The sequence below is a fragment of the Salvia miltiorrhiza genome, chromosome 5, assembly GCF_028751815.1.
Source record: "Salvia miltiorrhiza cultivar Shanhuang (shh) chromosome 5, IMPLAD_Smil_shh, whole genome shotgun sequence".
Classification (NCBI taxonomy): domain Eukaryota; kingdom Viridiplantae; phylum Streptophyta; class Magnoliopsida; order Lamiales; family Lamiaceae; genus Salvia; species Salvia miltiorrhiza.
In genome coordinates, this window is record NC_080391.1 from 24,152,572 (window position 1) to 24,170,328 (window position 17,757).

General features: G+C 38.9%; 1 long non-coding RNA gene across 5 annotated transcripts; it reads left to right on the top strand.

Moving 5' to 3' along the window:
• Window positions 1-13,753: 13,753 nt before the first annotated feature.
• Window positions 13,754-17,650, top strand: LOC131024159 (uncharacterized). 5 transcript variants are annotated; one of them, XR_009101671.1, is made up of 10 exons: window positions 13,754-13,973; window positions 14,116-14,210; window positions 14,733-14,858; window positions 15,592-15,719; window positions 15,819-15,920; window positions 15,999-16,372; window positions 16,489-16,541; window positions 16,718-16,790; window positions 17,017-17,134; window positions 17,413-17,650. It is a non-coding gene; the product is annotated as an uncharacterized LOC131024159 (long non-coding RNA). The 5 variants fall into 5 exon arrangements; XR_009101669.1 differs by having other exon boundaries at window positions 15,592-15,920; XR_009101672.1 differs by having other exon boundaries at window positions 15,592-15,920; window positions 17,017-17,084.
• Window positions 17,651-17,757: the final 107 nt, after the last annotated feature.

The window sequence follows — 17,757 nt, forward strand, 5'->3', positions numbered from 1 at the left end:
AATATATGGTCCGATACTCAAGGCCTCTCCTCTCAAAAGGGTACGCCCTCTAGGCCAATCTGGAATCCCATGACAAGATACACTTGAAACATTTCCTCCAAAATCCTCTTAGGTAAAAGCAACAAACACCTGGTGGCCTTATACAAAACTACCATACCTATACACCCCACCACTTAAGCCTCTCTTGTGACTTTCGTCAAACACCTAGCCTACCCACTAACATACGCCACAGAGTCACAGACCACGTCCCCCACCCCTCTCCTACAACCCTACGCCTGAATCTAGTACACACACAACCCACCCCTCTACCCTAGCTAGCTATGCCAGCCACTCTACCTTCACCTCAAACAACATAAACCCATTGTACCAGCCACAAACCCGCAAATTCTCGAGGTCAGACACCTCCAAAGCCCCCTACCCCTGCAAAACAAAGTCTTACATTTCCCGACGACCTCTCCTACCAAAAACAAAATACAAACTCCATCAAACATTTAGCTTCCTTCACTCTAACACATGAGCTCCTCACCATTCTCAATATCCCCACTACACAGCCCACCCCCAAACACAAGAAATGGACCCACCATACTCGCTCTCCAAACCCAATCACCCAAACCCCAAACCATCAAAATGTAACTGCTGGAAACGACGCTCGTTTGTGGAGAAGAGTGTTATGGACCTAACCAATGACCTTGCGATTAAGCTTGTCCAGAACAGACTCAAATGAACAGTCATTGATGATGATACCCCCACTAATGCAACAACGGCGGAGATTGCTTTGAAGCAATCCCGCCGAGCATAATGACTTGCCTTCTGTGGAACTGTTGAGGGCTTGGGAACCCATCGATAGTTCGTCAACTTGGCGGGCTCGCCAAACAAAAGTGCCCTGATTTAGTTTTTCTTATGAAAACTAAATTAGTTAAGAAAGACTGGACACTGACGAAGCCGTCGTTTGAGCTTCGCGCAAATAAATTTATCCTGTACCCACAACTAGGTTAGCTAGCAATAAGTCCAGAGTCGAATCCATAGAGAACTGAACAGTAACCTCTCCTACAAGGGTGTCACTAAAAATGGTTTGTTTCTTGAAGGTTCTAACCACAACTTGCTTATGGGCAGAACAGGGTTTCGGACCAAACTGAAATAACAAAAGTAACTTGATCAAATAACAAAATAATTCTGACTTGGGATTGACTTGCTGAACATGAACTAGACACTTGGTCATTGGTGCAAAGATAATTCACTACACTCGCATACCAGTCGGTTATAGGCAAAAGACAGCAACGCCCCCAATTATCACGTGTCTTGCACGTAACAGCCCTCTGCCCAATCTATCCTTTCAGTGTATAATCCCTTAGAAGTTATCAGCTAATGTGAATTAACTACCCCGGGCAACATCCACTCTCGACGTTGGCCTCTCGCTAAGAGTGATTTGCCCAAGATGCATTTGGATTGAGATAAACCCAACTTGTCTTACGTGGAATATTTCACCACAGTCACGGCTCCAACACTCGTTGTACTCTTTGGAGGTCGATGGCGTGTCGCATTTCCCTAAAGTTTACTTGTGGCCAAAACTCCCTAGTTAACTAGTGATCAGTTAATTAACCAAGTTGTCCAAACCGTATTTTAATCAAACCTAGTGTATCAAGAATATGCTCATATAGTTATTATGCCCAAATTAGACCTCTCGAGTTAAGTGTTCATGCTTAGATCATCTCGCTCAAATCAGAATATAAAACTAGTCGAACATAAAGTAAATAACAATTGTAAAAGACATAATTGAAAAAATAAAGAAAAGTACTTGATTAAACTTACGAAATAAAAACAATACCTACGGCCAAAAGTGTCTTTCCAAGCATAAGTAAAGTAAATCATATCTATGCCCACAGCCTGGGCTAAGCTAGAACTTCGAACAAAATAGATTTAGTCGCTGCAGTCAGTCTTTGAATTGGTGCCTCCTTGGTGTGTCCTCTCCACCCTTGAATGGTTCACAGCTATGTGGTATTTATAGACATGAGTTAGGGCTACGAAAGGCTCAACCCAAAAGGAGTGGGCTGGAATTAGGACTTCTTCTGCCAGAGATTGCATCCAGATCTGCAAGCTGGTTTGTTCTTATCCAAACCTCAAGGGATAAGGTTTTTGGATTTCTTTCCTTAACTACATCTTCTGATCAGATTGCATTGCCTTTGCCCTCAACATGAATTTATGTACTTCATCTCCTGCATTCTTCTTCTCTGCCCCGTCTGTACCTTCTGCCCTCCATCATCTTCTGATGCAACTGGGTCCCATGTGGTGCTTATGGCCAAAGTGCTATGTTGACTTGAGCAACTTCAAACTTCATCCAAGCTTTTGTAACCTGATGCTTCAAGCTCCAATTGGCTTTGTATCTGTGCTCATACTTATTTTCCGAACCAAAGTCGCATTATGCCTAGAACCTTCTTTGTCATAGCCCAAAACCATTTATTTTTCTCTATAATTTTTATTTGTAAAATGTTAAATTTTTAGTTGTGAAAATTTACAAAAAAATATATTTTAATGCTATGTATTTGTACGATTTATAGCATTTTAAATTTTAAATTATATAAATTGAATTTTTAAGTTATAAGTTTTTTCGAGAAACAATATATATAAGTTTTTAAGTTATAAGTTAAACAATATATATATATATACACGAAACTTACACACACACATATATATATATTTATCTAGAAAAACAAAACAATAAAATAATTTAATAAATGTGTAAATTTCTATGTATCAGTACACGAAAAAAATAGATATGTATGTAGTTATAGATAATATCATCTATTTATATTATTGCAAAAGGTATACGCGCGTGGAGTTTTCCTAAGCCAACCTACAAAGCTTACATAATGACTCATCAAGCCTACACTTTATATTCATTGCATTTTAAATTTGAAACTAGTATAAATAGACGAGAATTGGGGTGACAGTTTCATCATCACTACCTAAATATTTGATAATACACTAAGGTAATTTTCTTACCTTACTAGTTCTTATATAATTTAGTGATATATTAACACACGCACACACGCACGAGTATGTATATATATGGGAAAATTGCACCTAAATACACAAACTTTGGCAAAAATTCATATTTGACGCGAAGTTAGGATTTTACATTTTAACACACCAACTTTCGTTGTTGTCCAAATTTGATACGACTTAATTCTTAAAAATTCAAAAAACAACCCATTTTTGTAAATAATTATACAAAGACCCACTTATGTTATAATCTGTGACATTTAAACCAAAACAAGATATTTCCTTATGATGTTTTCTTTTAAACCATTTTAGGTGCGGATCAAAGATTAAAAGAAAAATATCTTGTTTTGGTTTAAATGTCCCAAATAATAACATAAGTGGATCTTTGTATAATTATTTACAAAAAGGGGTTGTTTTTTGAATTTTTAAGAATTAAGTCGTGTCAAATTTGGACAACAACGAAAGTTGGTGTATTAAAATGTAAAATCCTAACTTCGCGTCAAATATGGATTTTTGGCAAAGTTTGTGTATTTTCATGCAATTATCCCTATATATAATAATTAAATTTTTCTATTCTTTTATTAATTGTAATTAGGTGCGGGCAACTAAGACGTCGATTTTGATTTGAATTACTCAAGTTGATTTTCGAAGCTCAAATTTCAGGTGTGTGATTTATTTCAGTACATGTTGTGGTTAATTCTTATCCATTTTAATAATATGTGTTTACCATATGTGTTATGACGTATATTTTAAGGATATCGCTAGGGGCCCGTTGAATGGGTCTAGGGTGGAAAGATCTTTGGTATGCCACAATGCGATATAAATGTAAAAGTTAAGGTTGCAACCATTTAATTATCGTCAGGGGCCCGTTGAATGGATCCAGGACGGAAAGGTCCTTGGTATGCCACCGTGCGAGCAAATGTTATGAAATGTTATGATCATATGTGTTACCATTTTATTAACGTGGACAATGATTGCATGTTCCCACACTGAGTGTACCCTGTATGCTCATCCCATATTAAATATTTTCAGGTTTTAAAGGCCGGAGGCGCGTGGAAGGTCGAATGGCGAATCAAATATTTTGAATTTAGGTTTACTTAAAAATGTTATGTTTAGTAAAGTATTTTAAAATAAGATATTTATTTCTTTATTTTCACATTAAATATTTATTTATAGTCATGATTTTCCGCGTGCGTTTTCATTTAAAATTTAATTGGATTTGGGTGTCACATTCTTCCGGTGCAACTGGATCCCGCGCGGCACTTACGGGCAAAGGATCGGTTTGCCCAACTTCATGCTTCTCGAACTTTTGATCTTCAAAACAAGCTTCTGAGTGTGCCAAACTCCTCTGCTTCAAACCCATGCCTCTTTCGCGGAATGCAGCAGCATTATGCCTTAAAAGCACCTTCTGCCCAAAGAACGGGCCTGCCCTAGAACTACGCCCTCCGAAGCGACTAACTCTAACAAAACAAAGGAAAAAGACTCGATCTAGACCTAAAACAGACACGAAAAACGAGCACAAACATGGGCTCATTAGACACCTATTCTGTCAAAACTTGGTTTTAGTAACTATATGGTCGTGGATTGTGATGTTTCTCAAGGTGGTTGTGTGGAGGCCTATGTTTGCTATGGGCAGACGATCTCATGGTATCTATAAAGTCCTACTCTCAAAATCATATTCTAGCTTCGGTTGAGAACCCTGGTCTTCCTTCCTGGGATTTTTGTGGAATTTATGGGTGGAGTAGGACGAAGGACCATCACTTAACATGGGCTTTGATGCGATCTCTACTTCCACAAGTGGCGAAAAATGGATTTGTGGCAGGGATTTTAATGAAACAATATACCACTTTGAGAAGATTGGGGGAAATGTTAAGTCAGACTCTAATGTTAAGTCAGACTCTCGTTTGGCAAATTTTGGAGAAGTGGTGGAAGATTGTAGCCTCACTGATCTGATTTTTCTGGGGATCTCTTCACTTGGACAATTAATCAAAGTGGGGAAGATCATATTTTGGAACGTCTTGATCGAATATTTAGGAATGAAGCTTGGACAGATGCTTTTCCTGGATATGAAGTCTCCCACTTACTTCGAAAATCTAGTAATCATTGTCCTATCTTCTTAGTGCTCGAGAGGTCTAGTGACGACACCCAACATCGCCCACGACCCTTCCGCTTCGAGGCAATGTGGCTGAAGGAAAATAAATACAAGAAGTTTTGTGCCCAGCTTTGGGAAAATGGGATAAATGTTTTATCAGTTGGGGAGGTACAAAGGAACATTGTGGCTATGGGAACGACGCTAAAACTATGGGAAAAATGGTAATTCGCTCATATTAAAAAGAGGTGCTCCAAGATTCAGGAAAAGTTGACAAAGCTACAAACCCCAATGCGGGACTCCTTTACAAAGGTGAAACAGCGGCTCCTTGAAAAGAAGCTTGATGACCTTCTCACAAAGGAAGAAATCATGTGATAGAAATAGAAATCCCGGGCCAACTGGATGACAGAGGGTGATAGAAACACGGGGCTTCTTCCACAAAGTTGCTGAGGGACGTAAGAAACGGAATTATATCAGGGAGATTACTAGAGCAGATAGAACTGTGACTAAGAAAATGAAGGATATGGATGAGGTATTCAGGTCCCATTTTCAGACCCTCTTCACTGCTGGTGCGAGTCATAACCCCACAGAGGTTCTCCGTTCCATTGAACCGGTCATCATAAAGAAAATGAACAGAGCTTTAACTGCCCCCTACACCCCCGAAGAGATCATCACTGCCCTCAAACGTATGCATCCCCTCAAGGCCCAGGGTCGGACGGTATGTCGGTCTTATTTTGTACATCTAGTTGGTCCTCTGCTAAGCATGATCTCATACCTATGCTTCTAAATGTGCTTAACAATGTTGCGTGTCCTAAGCCTTTAAACTCCACTTTTTTTTGTCTTATCCCAAAGAAAAAGAAATGTTCCACCCCGGCGGACTTCCGCCCCATTAGTCTATGTAACATAGTGTATAAGGTGATTTCTAAAGTCATTATAAATTGTTTGAAGCCTATTCTCTCATCCATAATTCACGAAAGTCAATCCGCTTTTGTCCTGATGCGCCACATTACGGATAATGCAATTCTTGCATTTGAAAATTTTCATATGATTAAGCTAAACAAAGCCAAGGCCTATGGTGCATTTGCTTTTAAGTTAGACATGGCAAAAGCCTATGATAGGGTTGAATGGGTTTTTCTTGAAGCTATGGTGCATCACTTAGGTTTTCATTCGTCTGTGGTTGAGTTGATAATGCGTTGTGTTACCACGGTTTCTTTCATGTGCTTGTCAATGACATTCCGGGGCATCAATTCGAACCAAGCCGAGGGTTGTGATTGGGCGTATTTTATACGCATATTTTGAGTGTTTTTGGTGGATTTTAATGCATAGTTCCTGCTTATTATTATTTTTTGGAGTTAATTGTGGAACTAATAAATCTTTTTGATGGTTTTTGATAGCTTTTGGAGAAAAAGCTCAGTTTTGGGAAGAGTTTATTAAGTCGTGAAGCTGTAAAGAGAAAGTTGTACGCGTTTGCTGTGCGGTGTGCCCATACCGTCTGGATTGCCGCCAGAACTGAATTCACGAGAGATTAGGCGGTTGAAAATTTTTACCTTTCTTAAGTGGGCTGAAACTTATTTTCTAAAGGCAGCCTTTGACTTTCTTTTGTGGGCCTTTGCGCCACTTTTCCATTCACCATTAGAAGTAGGTTATTTAGTTTATATATATAGTTTGAGAAATACATTCACGCATACTTGGGAACAGGAAGAGGATGTGATTCATTCCAGCAACTAATTCAAGTTTCTTCTTTTCTTTTATTCTTTCCTTCGCAATTTATTTATTTATTCTCTTAATTTATTTTATGCGTTCTAGCTAATTTCTTTTATTTCAGCAACGATTAGGGAAGCACTAGCAAAATTATTATGTGAAATCTAATTTGTTTTTATACTTTATTTTATGCTTGTATCTGTGATTCTCTGTGTTTATCAATATTAATTTTTTTAATCCATTAGGTAGTGCGCAATATTTAGTGGGTTAGAATTAATTATACAACCAATTGAATCGACCATACGTAATCGTGGTTTTGGTTTGATTAGTGGTAAATTGACACATCAGGGTCAAGGAAAAAGCAGTCTTAATTCAATAATCCTGCGTCAGAGTTTATTGGTTTTGAATCGAGTTTCTCTAGAAATTAATGTTGTCGACTCATTAAATCTATAGAGTGTCTCTTACGGTTGTCAGTCGATTAGGGTAGTAATTAGTGAAGCGTCTTCCTGGTTACCGAATAATTAAGAAGAAATAAGATCACGTCAGAAGCGTCTTCGGTGGTTATAACTGGATTGCTTGCATGAATTAAAGTTATATTTGCATCAATGATCAGAATAATTAAGCTAGGGTGGACTTAATTGATTGCTGGAATTCTTTATTAATTGTTAGAATTTTCTATTTACTCCCTCCGTCCGCCAAGATTATGTAAAAATTACTATATTTGGCGTCCGCCAAGATTATGTCACTTTCCTTTTATAACAATGGTCCCACCATCCTCTTTAATATTTTATCCTTACTAACACTCTTTATTTACAAAAAACCCACTCAAAATTCAATCTCAACCACACATCTCATAAAGTGGTGGGACCCTTTCTCCACTACATCAAAATCATCACCAATTTTATTAAATCCTGTGCCCAAGCAATTTTACATAATTTTGGCGGACGGAGGGAGTATTTATTTAATAGATGAACCATTGCAATTCTTTTGAATTTTATTTATTTATTTCTATTTTAGTATTTCATATTTTCCCCATAAATCTCGTTTGTTGAGTTACTTTGCAGGTTGAATTTTAGGAGAATTTTCGCCGATCCTTTGGGAGACGATCTTGCTTACTGTTGTCTGTGCAGTGTGGGCATACCAATTGACCGTCGGATATTTTTGGTATAAAATGACGCACCAGGCTGCATCAAGGCAACCCTTTGTCGCCCTTCCTCTTTCTTTTATGTGCTGCCGAAGCTCGTCGTGAGACTTCGGGCAAATGATATTTGTATTTTCCTATGCCCTGCAATTAAGGTTAGTATTAATGGCAAGTAATAGGGTCGAACCCACAGGGAATCGGTGTATCACAGTACTCGTGTCACAAGCTTTATATTTGGTTGCCCGTCTCTGAGCAAAGGTATCACTCGCCAATCTGTGGCCAAATAGAATTGAAATCTATCTATGGGCAGAATGTAAAAGCTGAAAGAGAAAACAGAAGAGAAATATCATTAATAAAAAGAACCCGGTCTGGGCATAGTCTTTGTTTGATATGGGATAATTCTTTCGATCATAGGTTCAAGGATTTTCATTGTGCGGTCACATCACATCTTTGATTATTGTTCGCTATTATTTTTACTACGCCGCAAGTATACGGTGTAGTTGCAATATAGGGAAGCAAGGTCGTATTCCACAAGGATTAGAAGTCAAATTCTAGTGATTACCTTAAGTCATTATGCTAGAGCTATTTAGACTAAACAAGGAGGTGAGTGGTTTGATTAACTAACAAATTTAAAGACAAAATAAGAACAATCAAACAAAGTGGATTAATTAAGTGATGAAGGTGGTTTAGGGATTAGGCATCGATGGATTAGCAATGGACTTCAAATTAGCTCAATATTAGTCTTGATATTCCTATTTATCTAGAGTGATCTCCCCACTAGTTCTAGCCCCCTCCCGGACGACTAAAACTGTAGATTACGGGTCATAGTTGCCGTCCCCGGTCAACTTCTAACCTATAACTCCCAAGAGCACAAATGATCGGTAAACTCTCACTCAACTCTCAACCTCCCGGTTTATTGAGTCAATATGTTTCAAGCTCCTAATCTATTATGATTATCCTCTCCCAATTCAAATCACAAATTAGAAATGCATAGAAAGTGGCCAACAATCCATACAAGAATTAAAGCTAGGGCTTGAAAAGATAATGAAGAAGGCATAATCAAAGACAAATATTGAGCATAATAATCAATCCATTACATAATCTACTAGCCTAATCCCCAAACCAATGGGGGATTTTAGCCTAACATGTGCACAAACAACAATCCTAAATCAAAGAAATACATAAATGAAAGAGAGAGTAAGAAGTGACAAATCCTATTAATGAGCTTTCTTCAATCTTCTCTCCTCTTCAATGCCTTCAATCTTGGTAAAAAGATGTGGTAATGGAGGCTAGGGTTGGTGTGGAGGAATTGGGGAAGATGGAAAATGGGTGAGTATGAGGTTGGGGAAGATGAAAGATGTGAGGAAAAGGGGGAGAAAGGGGTTAAAAACCCGACTGGGGCCCACTTGGGGAGGCTCCGTCCTTTTCCCGCGGTCCTGGCCCGCGCCCGCGGCCGGCAAACGTGGGGAAGAGTCAGGGGACCCGCGGTCCCGCCCCGCGGCCGCGGGTGGTGACCGCGGGTGACTCCTGGAGTCGGGAACAGCTGACCCGCGGTCCCACCCCGCGGCCGCGGGTGGTGACCGCGGGGTACTGGGCGTTTTGCACAGTCCGCTCGTTTTGCTCCGTTCTCCCTCGTCCGGACTCGGATTTGGTCGCCGTTTGCGCTCACGGATTCCTCTCGAGACGTACTTCAATCTCATATCTTCAAAATCCTCCAATTAATCCTTGATTTTTCCTGAAATTACTCCAAAACTACACCAAGACATCAAATCTTCATAAAACTCAACATTATGGTACAAACACGCATTGGCAAACAAAACATGAAGGAAAATGACAACAAATCATGTGGAATTGAGGTACGAAAACCATGTTTGTCAGTTATGGACATTAGTCAATAGGCTGAGCCCCTTTTTTTACTCGTCACGTGCGCAGCCTACCCCATCCTCATCCGCGCCCTTCATGTGGCTGACGGACCCAAATGACCCATAAGCATGTCCGAGGACATACGATCACCTTTCCCACATTTGTTGTACTATGTGGAGCTGAATTTCTCCATTAATGGTTCCACTTGTTGTTTGTAACTTGGTTGTGCTCAGAACGCCATCGGCTGCATGAAGCTCCGGGTTTGCCCAAGTTGTATTGGCATCAGGCCAAATGCTTCAGGAATATGAGTGCACAACTCCTGTGCTCGTTTTGACCTCACGAATTATAATTATCACATATTAACCTCCACTAGCCCATACTAGGCTAAGGAACTTAGCTACTCATAAACGTAAAAATAAAGGCAAAGTAAGTAAAGAAAAACATATTTGAATTGAAAATTGTCTAAGCGGAAATTAAACAAAGTATTTGCCGGCACCAACTCCGGTCATAGACAAACAAAATATAAAACAGAAAAGTAAAGTGGCATGTGGCCGTGTATCTGCCTCACAGTCACTCAACACATGAACATAAACTAAGGAAAGCTATTAAAGGAATGTGGCAGTGTAGGGGGTCGGACTGGAACAGTACACCGCCGGAGCTCTCTAAGAAGCTTGATATTGCCTAACTTCTGAACTCTTCCTCTGGGCAGGTGCATCCATATTTATAGAGAAGGTTTTGGGCTAGGGCTTGGCCCAGAACAAGCGGCGGCTGGGCTAGGGTTTGCATGGTTGGTTCTTTCCTTCCATGGTGTGCCTTAGGATCTGCAGAGCCTCCGGTATGGCAAGAATCTCAGCTGTGGAAGGTAAGTGGATTTCCTTCATTTTCTGGACCCGAGGGGCAGATTCTCCTGCCTGTGCCTATTCACTCCAGTTGTGCCCAACTTCAACTTCTCTCTTGGCCTCCTTTCCTTTGCCTTCAATCCCGTGTTTCTGCTCATGTGGCTTCATCTGGGCATCCTGCCCAAACACGACCCGATCACGCGTGGTACTTGATGTGGGCACAGAATGGTATGTGCCCTTGTTTGCAGTCGGGTACTTGCCTCTTTCGCGGAATGGAGCCGGTTTCCTTCTTATGCCTCCTGCACACTTTCTGTGCCCAAAACATGCCCTCCCAGGCACAAGCACCCACAAAAACATGCAAAAAGACTCGATCTAAACCTAAAAAACAGACACAAAAAGAGCACGAAAAATGTCCCCGTTATGTGCCGAAGCCTTATTTAGACTGCTTCGCCAGGCCGAGACAACAAAACTGATCTATGGTGCTCGACTCTGCCGAACTACCCCTAGAATCAGCCATTTACTCTTCGTCAACGACTGTATAATCTTTAGGTGAGCAAATTCTACTGAAATCAGAGTGATTCGAGATATTCTAAGAAGCTATGAAGATGTATTTGGGCAAATGGTCAACTTCGACAAATCTACACTCTCTTTTAGTAGTGGGATTGCCGAGGATCTGAGAAGTGTTAGCAGGACAGCTAGGAGTGCAATGTGAAATTCAAAGAGGCATGTACTTGGGAATTCCTAGCTCTGTGGGGAGATCAAAGACGGAGATCTTCCAGATGTTGGTAGATTGGACCAGAAAGAAATCAAAATATTGGAAGAGGCGCTTCCTTTCGGGGACAGGGAAGACAGTCCTTACAAAATTCGTTCTTCAATCCATATCGTCTTACTTGATAAACTGTTTTGCCATTCCAGATCAGATCTGTCAAAGACTTAATAGTGTGGAAGCAAATTTCTTTTGGGGTCAAAAAAATGAGGAACGACGCATACACTGGAAAAGTTGGAAAAAGCTATGCATGGCGAAGAATGAAGGAGGACTTGGTTTTAAGGATTTAAGCCGATTCAATCAAGCGATGTTGGCTAAACAGGTGTAGCGGATCCTTCACAGTGACTCTTCCCTCTTGGCTCGCTCACTCAAATTAAGCCCGATATTTTCCACGGTCCGACATTCTCCTAGCTAGTAAAGCCCATAATCCGTCATTCACTTGGAAAAGCTTACTAGTAGGAAGGGATCTTTTGGCTCTTGGGATTGCTTGGCGTATGGATGATGGATACAGAATTTGAATTGGCTTGGAGCATGCATGGCTTCCGGATGACGATGGCAAATATCATACAACAAAGGTTCCGGGCAATATGGCGAATATCAGGGCAAAAGAGCTACTGTTGGACAATGAATTTTCATGGAATATGACGAAGGTGACTGACACTTTACCTCCTAGCAATGTTTGGAAGTTGACACCACGTCTTTTGGTTGCTCCCCATTCTAGTGATCGGGCGTTTTGGCCCCATGGAAAAGAAAATGTTTACTCGGTAAAATCTAGGTACTATCTGGCAGATGCTCTAAAGTGAAGAGATGAGGCATCATCATCATCATCATCGTGTGATAGACGCTTATGGAAATGGATATGGGGGTTGGAAGTCATGCCAAAGATTAAATTGTTCATGTGGAAATGCCTTGCTAATACACTTCCGACGTCTATGGGGCTCCAAGGCAGGGCCATTGATGTAGATCTTATATGTCGAAGATGCGGTACCGAATTAGAAACAGTGAAGCATGCGCTCCGGGATTGCACATGGGCCTCTTTCTTCTGGGAAATTTTGCCACTCCGTCTAACTCCAACAGCTGTCGACGAGGTTTGCACTATCCCATAATGGTTTGACAAGATTCATGTAACACCACACAAAGAGATCCACAACACCTTTGCTACTCTTATTTGATCTTTATGGTATGCTCGAAACCTCTTGCTCTTCCAAGATAAGGAACTTTCTCATGTGGATTGCTTACATATTGCTCAACGGGCTACATGGACAAAACGAGTGAGTGCCCCTAGCTATCTCCCAGCTCAATCCTCCACGTCTGGAATGCTGCCGGGAAGACCAATTCAAAATCTGGTGTGATGCAGCCGTTGAACCTGGAATAGGTATGGGATTTGGTGTCTTCCTCAAAGATGGAGCTGGTAATTTTCGGGGTTGCAGATATGGTTTTGTTGCGGGTGTTTTTACTGCTATTGAAGCCGATCTGCTACTCTTGAAGGATTCCGGCTCTGTGGTGAACAAGAAATCAAGAATATCATTATTGAAACGGACTGCTTCTCTCTCTTTTGGCTCCTCGTGAAAAACGAGACTGATCCATCCTATCTGGGGAACACCTTGGAAGAGATTCAAGCCTCTACTGCCACCATTTATAACCATGCTTTCAGTTGAACGCCACAGGAAGGCAATGACATAGCTGATAGAATAGCAAAATTTGCTTTATGTAGTCGCGCACCTCCTCTCTTTGAGGAGTCTTGTCCTGTTTGTTTGAACTCTTTCATTTCTCAGTAAAGAAATATCGTATATTACCCTAAAAAAAAAGGTAAACGGATGAGTAAGCCCAACGTGGAATGCTTACTCATAAGTGGTCCCCCACTCCATTGAATAAGCTCCTTAGTCAATGAATATGGATGTTTTATAGTTCAATGACTTTGATATACTCCATAGTTTTTTTAGCAAATTTGGGTATCCGATTGATACGTGTAACTCTTAAATAGTTAATTCACTATTATCAAAACATGGCACATTTCTCAAACATAATATCATGTTCACTTCATACTAGTACATAACAAATAAAAAATAAAAATAAATAAATAAATCATATACCACTACAACAAAATCAGCCTTTGGGGATGCTTATATGAGGACTCTTGCATGATGAGAGTCCTATAATGTATTTAATGGGACTTTTGTTTTAAAATGTCTTATCCAATCTACTCACTGCTACTATACAATGCTTAGACTACAGTATTTAACTTTCAAAGAACACGAACCCATAGGTGCGGTCTATTATAAATCTTTTGAATTCTTTTTTAATAAAAATTAAATTCCTTTAATTCATAAATTAGAATTAGAAAAAAAATAAAAAATAAGCAAAATGAAAAGAACAAAAAGAGTTGTCCAACTTTCTCTTCGTTTTTTTCCCCCAATTCCAAAAGAAAAACCCTTATGCGGCAAAATTCTCAAATCCACATCCAGAAATCTTCCATCTTCGAAGAGAATTTGCTCTCCAATCCAAACGTCCGCGATTTGGCGCTACCGCCGATGAGAAGCTGTGATTTTGCATTGTCGATTTTCACTTTAAATGGTTTAGTTATGCTTCTCTTCATCTTCGTGTTTACTTTTCTGCGTTTTATTTCTTAGTGCTCTATTGCGAATTTTCCTTCAAAAATGAAGAATTATTGTCGATCTTACTTTGATATATATATAATTCTTATATGTGGAAATAGGTTTATCTCCTTTGTGAAAGATCTCTGTCGCAATGTCGACGATTTTGGCGTTCTGAACTTGCTCCCCCGCTCAGCTCGCCACTTCCTCAACCATGGTAACTTCTCATCTCTAATTGTTTATCGGTTACTCTGGTGTTATCCTCTGTATGTTCGACTAAATTTCTTCTTAAATTTTTTACTCCATTTTATGTTGGTGGTTTAATTTTCTCCAATATTGATGTTTCTTCTCCCCTTCCTCTTCTCTCACACTCTCTCACACACACTCACACAAAAAGAGCAGGCAGTGGTATACGAAGTCTTTATAATTTATAACGACTCATGACTTCATGTGTGTGCTTTCTTAACTGGTGAGTTCTGGTGTAGTGGATTTTCAGCTTTTTGTTTGACTATTATCTGCTTACTTTTGCTGTTTTTGCTTCTGCGAAACATTCTTACATTTGGCTTTCTTGTACTTTTTCTTCTTTGCTTATGGGGTTGATGCTTGTTTTGTCCTATCATAAAAAAGAGTTGATTGATGATGAAGGATGTTTATGTTTCAGTGTTCTGTGTTTAATTCATTTAGTTTTGTCAATTTCATCGAATTTTCTGATAGGGAGTTGTTGGGCATGTTTATCCAGGGTTTGATTTGCTAGACAAGTGTGGAGCTAGCAGGAGCGTATTTTTCTACAACCTAATCAGAATTCTATATTCTACAATTCTCATGCGAGCTGGATTATGAGTTACCAACAAGAGAAGATTGTCAGGTTAGTAATTGTGATCATTGTCATGTTCATTCACAAGAGATAGTTAGAGATGCACATGGAATTCATGTTATATGTTGTAAATTAACTTGTTACAAATGATTTCGTAGTCTCAAGTATGAAAGCAATAACTAAAAAGAGTCCTTAAACTACTTTGTGACTCCCTCCCTCGAACTATCTCCATTTCCTTGAAGAAGAAAATGTGTTTCATGTTTAAGCGGAGTAGTCTGTCTTTTGTTGCTTTCTATTTCACATGTATTTGTTGAACTTGTCGTTGTTCTGTATCTCCGTTTCTCAACAATCTTATAGTGTCACGCTATCAGAAAGAGAATGCCAAATTATAGTAAAAGATGAATAGGGAAAGCTAATGCTAATTATTTTAGAAAGGAGCTAATAGGTTGTTTGTTTCATATACTAATATCTTCTGGGCTTTTGGTATTCTTGTGTTTGGTTTATGTTGTATGAAACTTGCATATCCGTTGAGTTTGTATTATTGCTATGATGTTGAAGGTGAAACCCTAACTCTTAAGAACTGCATTGCTGAGGTAATTTCTTCAGCTTTGGCCTGGTCGAGTAATTTTGAGCTCTCCTTGCATGATTGCATCTGCTAAAGTTATCTTTTTGTTTTTTGAAGCGATCTGCAACAGTTATCTGTTTACACCATTTGTGGTAGTTCCAACTCATGAAATTTGAGATGATAACGTATATGACGATTTGCATTTCCATTTTGCTATAGGTATAGATGACTGGCAAGAGTTGGAATGTCCTTATTGTGGAGTGGTTGCAATAATACACATCACTTTTAAATATGTTATTATTGTTATGGAAATATGACTAGTCTTTATTAGCAGCGCAACCTTTTTGGTAATGGAAGATTATGTGCACTTAATATATCTATGCATAAATCTGATAAAATTTCTAATCTCATGTTGCTTCATTTATAATATTGCGTATCTATGCCAGTGACATTGAATCGGAATGGATAGCGGAGGATGAGCTTGGTGTATACATCACCATCAGACAGCTTCTTGATGGCACTAGAGAGCTTCGGCATGTCAAATTCAGGTCACCATTTCTCATACAAAGCTCACCATAGATAGATAGCCTTTTCACTTGGTTAATAGCTATGTTGATGTGTTTCAGCCGTGAAAAATTTGGAGAGGTGCATGCCAAGCATTGGTGGGAAACTAACAGGGACAGGATACAAACTCAGTGTCTTTGCTATATTACGGATCATTTTAAATCATATCTCCTAACCATGATTATCTGTAGTTTATTATTTATATGTTTAAAGATGGTTTACTTTGGTGAATACACAATGAGTAATGTAGTCAGACCTACTTCATGCCTTAGATAATGATTTTAGAGAATGTATATGTATCATGACTGATATTATTTTAATTTTTGTGCAGCACACTCGGTCAGGGGGCAGTAAGCATCTCAGGGAAGTCTTGTTTTCTATAGCAGTAGCCATTTTGGGACTCCGCTTATTTGCTCTGCTCATTGGTAATATGCAAGTATATATCTAAGCTCCTCTTATTTTACTCTTATATTCTCATGCTGGAGCCGAAAGATGCAAGAATATATCTGATTTGATTATTTAACACTTTCTTGATCTTCATATTTGTCACAGGGTTCCTCTTGTTGATAAGTTTTAGGTTCTTCTTGGTTTCTTTGGGTACTCAGGTACGAGCTTCCTGCAATATTGTACAATACCAGTTGACTCAGCCTCTTGTAGGAATTCAGTTATTTTCTCTCTTGAAGTAGTAGAAATGATAACTCCAAATATATTGTCTATCGAATTTCCTGTACTTGTCAATTTCCTCTTGATCTTAATTATAGTTTCATTTTGCTGTGTGCAGCGGTGCTATATATGCATTTTGTAACATCCATCATTCAAGAAATAACAACAGCTCTGGGAATTTACTGCTTCAGGTAACGAATATTGTGGAATGACTAATAGCTTTCTTCATCATTCGAATTTGCCTAGTTACACTGCTTTCATTCTGCTATGTAAAATGACCGCTGAAACCAGCAATGCTTTGGTTTGGATAGGGAAATTCGCTGCATATTTTAGCCTCTCAAATCTATCTTATATAATCTGGAGTCTGAATGTTATGATTCTTTAACATAATCAATGTTCTGTTTCATCGAAATGCAGGATAACTAGAAAAGAAGCTTAAGCTGTGACTGCTGCACGATTTTCGTTGTGCCTGCTTGTATCTTGAGGTATCAACAAATCATTTTGGGACTCTCTCCTATTTGCTTCCAATTTGAAGGTAACAAGCATTGATAAGACTTGGATTAAATTTCCTAGGCATAGCAAAACGTATTTGGATGGACTGAAAATGTTCCTTGATTTTGCTTTCTCCAAAGAAAATGTTCCTTGATTCATATGTTGGTATGCTTGTTCTATTTTAAAATATTGATAGCATTTATTCTTTCTTTGTTTTCCCTTGAAATATATGCTTGCTAAGTTTAACTTTCACTTTTATTCAATTATCTGGTATCCTGTTGTTGGAATAATTCTAATGGGTTTTTCCCTTGCAAATTTTAGGTGAAAGCTAATGACTATTTGGATTGATGAGAAGCTGAATAGCTTTAAAAGTGGAGCCTAGAGGTTCCATTCTAAGACAGTTGGTACCACAGAGAAACCTATTTTAAAATAGTTGATATAATATACACCATGTAATAAATTTTTTACTCATGGTTGAGTTCCTTCACCAGAATATTCCTCGGTGATATTTGAAATTTCAGATTTGAAATAAAGCATTGTTATATTGGGATTGATCTCATATTTGTTGTATTATTGTTACGTAAAATGTCGTGGATATTAGAAAATAATAGTTAATTTAATTATAGCATTATTTTCATATTATAATTGTATTTTGAAAGCCTCCTA